This window comes from Haliaeetus leucocephalus, unplaced genomic scaffold, assembly GCF_000737465.1.
Source record: "Haliaeetus leucocephalus isolate CR32 unplaced genomic scaffold, Haliaeetus_leucocephalus-4.0 Scaffold362, whole genome shotgun sequence".
Lineage (NCBI taxonomy): Eukaryota > Metazoa > Chordata > Aves > Accipitriformes > Accipitridae > Haliaeetus > Haliaeetus leucocephalus.
Window position 1 is genome coordinate 7,786,447 of NW_010972798.1, and position 7,709 is coordinate 7,794,155.

A 7,709-nucleotide genomic window follows, 5' to 3' on the forward strand; every position below is an offset into this window, starting at 1 on the left:
CGTTTTCCCCATCGGTCACTTTGTGGCACAGGGCAGCGTCCAGACCTCCCACGCAGCGGCGTACCTGAAGGTGCCCTGGTTCTGGAGGGCCACGGAGTCATTTTGGCTCCTGCTTTGGTTCCAGTACAGACAGAATGGAAATTCAGGCTGGTGGATTCGCACCAAGGAAAATGCAGCTCAACAGCAATGGTGCTGCACAACAAGAGATCAAAGCGCCCAGACATCAGCGGCATTGATTTCTACCTGTTTCTACTAAATAGGAGAAAAGGGCTTGAATTCCTGGAGGAAACCTGATCGCCTCAGTTAGTGAACATTATAAATGAAAGCTATCAGAGCCCTACCCATGACACTGAGAGGCTCAGCTCTGCTCTTCTCAGACAACTGAGAAGATCTCCAGCCTTCCCCACTGGCCACAGGTGAGCAGCCTACCTGAGCTGCACACAGACCAATTCTGCTGATCTTCTGGATACTGGGGTCACTTCCGTTCCCTCCCAATATACCTTTTATTTAAATTACGAGAAGTATCAGCCAAACCATGCGTAATGCTACTTTAAGGTAAACAAAAACCAAAGCACATTCCAATTCAGAAATTAATTGTCTTTATTCTTTACAGCAAGCAGGTAAGGTAACAGTGCCCTTAAATTATTAAATTAATTGAGCATGTAAAACTATCATCTGCTGCACCTTCACATGCCCAGCTAGTGGGAAAGAAAAAAAAAAAGAATTCAAGTCACTTTAGTTCCTCAAAGGAAAACAATACTTTTGGTCAAATGTATTACCACTTACACCTCCTAAACCCCAGGCAGTTCATCCACTTCCACAAAAGTCTCACTGCAAGGGTAAACTTGCGTGATTTACTTAAAAATTACCAGTAAATAAATCCATTGGATTTGTAGCTCTAAGATAGGTTTAACTGCAAATCTGTACTCTTGGGCTGCATCTTCATTGGTAAATTCTAGGTGGCAAAGGCCAAATACGGCAAGAAAATAAAGATTCACCTGATCATACTGTCAAGTCCTACTGGACTCACCTAACCAAGGGCTTTATCAGGAAAGTACATAACTGCCCAGCAACCTCTGCTGTGAGGATGAGCAGAAGGAATCCACTGCACAGCAGACCTACGCACTCATGCCAGGGACAGAGCAGGAGGATACCTTCATCTCGCTAAGATGAATGCACTTACTACTCAGTGCTGAAGGCTGCAGTCATGAATACAGCCACCCACACCAAGTGACTTAATAAAGTCACCTGGTTACATTTGTATTTTCCACCTGGTCATAAGCAAAGAAAACCTACAGAAATCCTGCAGGCTGGAAGGAGAGCAGGTTTGGTGCCCTCTCTGCAGAGCAACACGCACTGCCAATGTCAGCTGCCTCCTAGGTTTGCTCTCCCCAGCCCACACCCACACAGGAAAGTGTTTCTGCTGTGAAGAGATGTAACATGCGCTTCCCTAAACGCTGCTCGCATGGACTTGGCATCCACCTACCCATTCCCTCCCACCGCCTTATGGGGCAGCTACAGCACCTTACAGCTGCATTTCAGGCAAAGCTTTCCTACGTACGCCAAGCCTAACTATCCCAACACATTCAAATGAGCAGCATGGTAACGCAGAGACTTGCTGAGCACACCTGGAAACACTCCCCATCTCTCCCACTTGATCCCACCAGCATGCCCCAGACACCCTCAGCCACTCACTCCCAGCCAAAAGGGCAAAGCAGCACCATCATTAAATGGACTGACTCTAAACCCAAGAGCTGCTCCAGTGTTACCATCATAACCTCAGTGAGGTAGGTAGGCTTTGCTGTCCCCATCCTACTGGTGGGGAAACTGAGGCACGGAAAAATGGTTTGTTGAAAATTGTTGATGATCACGGTCATGGGCAGAGCTGGGTAAAAAAACCATCCCCTGCTCCAGGTAAGAGCTAGAGGGATGCTGAAGGCACACTGCTGGGGGAGAATGCTGGCTGGAGCTGGCAGGACTGCAGACACTTCAGCTGCCACTGGGAAAAAAGGAGCCAGAGAGAGGACAGACATGCACGGAGGACGTAACGACATAATTCAGCAGCTAACCCAGAGAAGAGGTAGGCAGGACATGATGGGTCAAAGTTTCTGGTCTGAGCTGGATGAAACTCCAGAAGGACAGCCAGCCCCAAACAAGACCTGTTTTATGTTGCATTAAAGTAAGAATAAAAAAGGTATTCTTAGCATTATAGTAATATTCCTCATAAACCAAGGATTTGTAATTAATTGTGTTGCCTCACAGGCTACAGGCAGCCCTTTGGAACTACTTAAATAGATTATGTTTATATTTTTGTATTTATTTATGAAGCAGCCACATCTTGTTGTGATGCAGGCCACCTCCAAGACCTGCCACCACATGACTGGAGATGTCCTAGGTTATATGGGCCTCTCCCATAACCCCGTCTAGCATCAGCCACACCTTAGTGTCCATCTGCCACCCACTGCAACCCAGGCAGTCCATCAGTCAGTCTATGAGCACCAGGACAAGCCAGAGGGATGGATGCTGCTCCCAAACCACACTCTGCTCCAGCTGTCATTACCATCAGTATCTTTTGCATTATTCTTGCTACCCACAGTGGGCTGTTACTGCATTCTTCACATTATACAGTTACATTCAAGCCTTTTCGGTAGCTGGTAGATCCAAGGCCTCATATTTAGTCCCATTGCAGTCTCCATGCCACCGTGTTATTTGTCTTTTTTTTGCTTGATCAGAGAAAGAGCAGGAGCTTCAAAGCAGCAATAAAGCAGGAACACGAGGCAGCACAATCTGTTTGCTGGTGAGGCCAGCCCCAGCAATCTCAGCAGGGAACTTTGCTCAGAATTAGAAAGCATTCCTCATTCTTCAAGGAGGTGGCTGCATTTCACACTCAAAAGTCCCAACATCATCTCGCCCAGGACGCAGGATACATCCCCAAAGGGCTTCTCAGAAGCCCAGTGTCCAGCAGCAGCTCCAGGCACCCCTGGGCAACAGAGTGCAGCAGGGGATGGCTCCCTGGCACAGACCTCAGAGGCTGTCGGCAGCTATAGAAGACCCTGGTGAGTTAAGCCAAGCAGCTTCTCCCTGGAGCGGTGGGTGCTCGGAGGAGAGGGTGAGTGAGCATGCACCAGCTCCTCCTCCCACTGCTCCAAATCCATCTGGCAGATCTGGGACATGGACTGTGCTGGGTGCCCAGCAGCTCTAGGTGCCCGTGCCTCCGGCAGCTTCTTCGTAGTTTCCATTGGGGGACAGGCTGGTCAGAGCCACTTCTTCCTCAGGGTCCTGCAGGTCATCTGCAAAGAGCAGAAAGAGGTCAAGGGAGATCTGAATGGGAAACCCTTCTTCATGCAAAATGCAACTTAAGATAAAAAGAAAGCATGGGACGAAGCAATTGTTATTTACTCACAAGCTAAGCACAGCTGATTTTTTCCGTAACTGATTTTCATTTTGTTTTACAAAGTCAACATTGCTTCAACAAACAGGGGTGATCTATGAGCAAAGGAACACAGGGCCCAGCTCCCTGGCCTCCTGTGGTCTCAGCAGTCTCAGAACAAGCTGCGTGGCCACGAGGGGTCACCTGCCTGGCACTGACAGCAAGATCAGGCACTTAAATTTTCTGACCCTAGAGGTGTCAAAGCTGCACAAATTGGGCATTTCAGCTGTTTTCTCTAACCCTTATGCTTTTTAAGCATTTTATGTGTTCAAGAGGCATTTGGACAGTGCCCTTAATAACATGCTTTAACTTTTGGTCAGCCCTGAAGTGGTCAGGCAGTTGGACTAGATAGGTCCCTTCCAACTGAAAATTCTATTCTATTCTATTCTATTTATTTTTACAGTGAATGAGCTTCCCCTCCTCTAAATGCTCCATAGAGCAGTCTGGATCTCCACACCATGTGCCTTGTAGCCTCCTGCATGGGGCCACTTCTGCAAAAAGAAAATCACTGCTGGGAAAGGCAAGCAGAAGTGCCAACGGTACAGCAAAGGTTGAATGCTAGGCCATTCGTTACCTGAACAATTTCCTTTAGAATCAGAGAGCCCAATGCTGACTGCCCTCTTCCTCCTCTCTGCCAACCCCAAATGCAAGTGGTTTGGGAACGCTCCTTCCAGCCATGTTTGCAGAAAACATCACGTAAGATCAAGGTTATGCTTCCAATTAATTGTTTAGACAGACAGCAGTTCTGCTGCCAGAAACTCGGGCAAAATACCGTTGAGTACAGCAGTGCTCCCAGGGTTGTAGCTGGGCACCAGACCCAGCGTGGTTTTATTTCGATAAGCAAAAGGTCAGAAAGCAGGGAGATGGCAACACAGCAGCCAGATGTGCGCTGGTTGTCTTCAGGTTCTAGCCAAACCACAGCCAGGGAAGAGATGTCAGCTGCAGAGCTGGAAATAGCTTAAGGAGGCCACCAGCAAGGGGTTTGGACACCAGGACCACCAGGGAGTTGGTGAGAAACCTTTGACAGTCACAGCAGGAGCACAAGGGAGGGAGCTGGGCATACCTTCATGAACGTTGTTTGCAGCTTTTGCTTCGTGACCTTTTCTCTGGCTCCTCCGGCTCGAAGAAATACACCGCAGGAAGGATGGGAGCCTCCACCTCTCCCGGTCTTTCCCCTCTTCTGGATAAACCAGAGAAGATGAGTTCAGACTGGCAGCAGGTCAGCCCTGTTGCTCCCCCACCTCCCTGCTGCTGACTAGGAACATCTCTCCTTCATGAGCACAACTCCCTGCAGCAAAACCGGGTCCACTCCACAGAGCCCACCCTGGAAAGCACAGAGCAGCTCCTGGCAATCCTTATTTCAGGCTGAAATCTCACTGCTACCCTGGAAATTTGTCACCGGTGTCAGTTTCTACTTTGCCACCTCGCTGCCAAAACCATCCCGGGTGCAGCAGCCCAGAGCAAGCAAGAAACCTGGCAGGAGCTCAGCCAGTACACGTGGCAAAGCTGGGGACTGACAGGGTTAGGGCATTCCTGCAGAAGGAAGTTTTTCTTTTGTATTATCACACAGCTTCTGCCACACCAACCTAGTTACTGCTCCCTGCTTTATTAAGGAATTCCTCCCTCCCAGGGAGACCTGCTGGACACGCAGACTTGCAGCACACTGAAAACTACAGCTGTAATTGCTTGCAAAATGCAGAGAGCATGTGGCCTCCATCAGCGTATAGTATTTATTCCGGAGGACAACAAGGGTCACAGCAAGTTACTACAGGCTTTCAAGCCATTATAGTAAAACACTACCGCAGCTTGTAAAACTACACCAGCATATTTTATATGGTCTCCAACAGCAGCAGTTCAGCATCTCCATTGAAATATCATCCAGCCTTTCACCTCCTAATTAGATAACAAATGATAAACCACTTCAGCGTCCTTCAGCTTATCAAACCATTGCGACACTAAAGGGTTCACAGTAGCAGTCTTTCCTGCCAGTCAACAAACCAAAACCTCCAGCCATAAACACATCCCTTCCTCACAGTGCGCAGGGACTCTGCACACCACCGAGGCACGGCAGGATAGCAGCCCAGCACATTCCTGCTTAGACCCAAGAGATGCAGGAACCTCACTGCCATTCCTGTTCCAGCTCCGCTGCACAAATGACAGTGTCCAGGACATTCCCAGCACGGGGGGGCTGCAGCTCCAGAGCAACTGTGATGGGCAGAGCTGAGCAGCGGTGCATGTGGAAAAGGAACAGGCTTTGAAGCACAAGCAAACATACACAGAGCCTTACACTCTGTACACCTCCCAGCATCCTTATCCAGATGCAAGAGCATCTTTTTTTCAGCTTAGGACAAGCCCTTTTCAAAGTCAAGAGGGGAAACAAGACAAGCTCAGCCTTGACTGAGGACGTCTTTACAGTGGCATCCCTAGAACCTGCTTTGCAGCCCCATGTCCATTCTTCCCACAGTCCTCCCTTACATTACGTTAAAGATAATATTCCACTTGTGCATTGCTTGTGGGAAAAGTCACGGGGTGAAGGAGACCAGCCTGCAACGAAGCTGGTGCCTGGCACTGCCAGGTCCCCAGCTCTCCGGAGGCACGTCTACACTTGGGATCCCTCTGGCCACATGGAGATTTTGGAAGGTAGGGAAGGCAGGGCTCACAGGGGCATGGAAAGAAGCTGCCCCTGCCTAAGGTTGAACCCTGCAGCTGATGAGCGTCCTCATTACACATGCAGGTCCTGAGACACTTACATGACTAAAAGCACTGGGCAGAGCATCAGAGGTGAATTAAAGCAACACGCCAAGTCCTACCCACCCACCATGCTTATAAAGCATACACAAACAGGCTGCAACACCTGCCCTGGCTCCTTCTGCTCCTCTTTCTTCACTGCTGGCTGCTATGCTGCTTCCATGTCTGCATGAAGGACAAATCCACAGCTAGCCACAAAATTACATGTACTGAGCCAAGTGCCAGCAATGTGCAGAGGTAGAAAAAGGTCACTTATGCAGGGATGTTTTTCTGTCTCTGGAGCTGCTGTCCCACCAGGCTGCTGTGACAAGAACTGGAGGGCTCACTGGTGTCTAGGAGCACACCAGAAATTCTTGCAGCAGGAACAATGTGAGGAAGACAAAATCATGCAAAAGGAGAGAAGCTGGAAAGGGGATTGTGTGTGCCTCAGTACAAAGAGTTGGCAGAAGACAGCCCTGCACCCTTGCAGTGGGTCCCGGCTGTCTCAAAGCTCCTCAATGTTCAGATCCAGGATTCTGGACTGAGCTGATGGAAAGAAGCACCTGAGCTGCTGCCGACCATCCCCATGTCCCAGGGATCCCAGAGGACCCTGTCAATGTGGTGTTGCAGGCAAGTGCCAGGATCCCTTGGGGTAAAGACAGCGAGACAGCAGAAGAGGAGAGTTCCTGGAAATGTTGGGGAGCAAGGGAAATGTGGGAAAAATGAAAGAAGGGAGGAGGAAAGGGAAGCAGCGCAAGACAAGCAGTGCCAAAGATTAAAGTGAGCCAGGACTGTTTTGTGTGGCTGCTGTGACAGCAGAGCCTGCCCAGCTGCCCATCACCCTGTGTCAGCACACAAACATGACTCGCCTTTCACCCCAGGGCGAGTGCTGTTCCTCAAGGCCTGTTTGACATCCAGCTTTCATCCTGCCATCCTCACGTTCCTTAAACTGGCCACCAACAGACGCGTGGTTTTAAAACCAAACACTCACTTGCTGCTGTTCTTATTCATTATGCAAAGCCAGCACAAGCACCTTCCTCCTGCAGGAAGGTCAGGCCCCACCCGTACCCTACAGCAAGGGCCACACCCCAATTCCGCATCCCCAAGAACACACATCCATAAGCATGGATGGCCGCCATGTCACACAGATGGCTGCAATGTCACAGCCATCTGCTGCTACATCCCTGCTATCCATGAGCTGCTCTAGTGCTTCCCAACCCCCTGGGAAGTTTGCCCTCCCCAGCTGCTGGGACTGGGAACCCCACTAGAAAGAGGCAGATCCCAATGGGAGAAGCCTCCGGTCCCACCAGCATGAAAGAGATCCCACTGGGGAAAGCCAGACCCCACTGGGTGGGGGGGAAGATCCCGTCAGAAGTGGTCAGCTCCCAATGGGAAAAGCCAGATCCCACTGGCTGGGGGGGAAAGCTCCATCAGGAGCGGTCAGATCCCATTAGGATGGGGTAGATCCCACCGAGGAAGGGAAGATCTCGCAGGAAAACGGAGCAAATCCCGGTGTAAAAGCCCACGGCCCCCGGGCGAGGGAGGGAGGGAG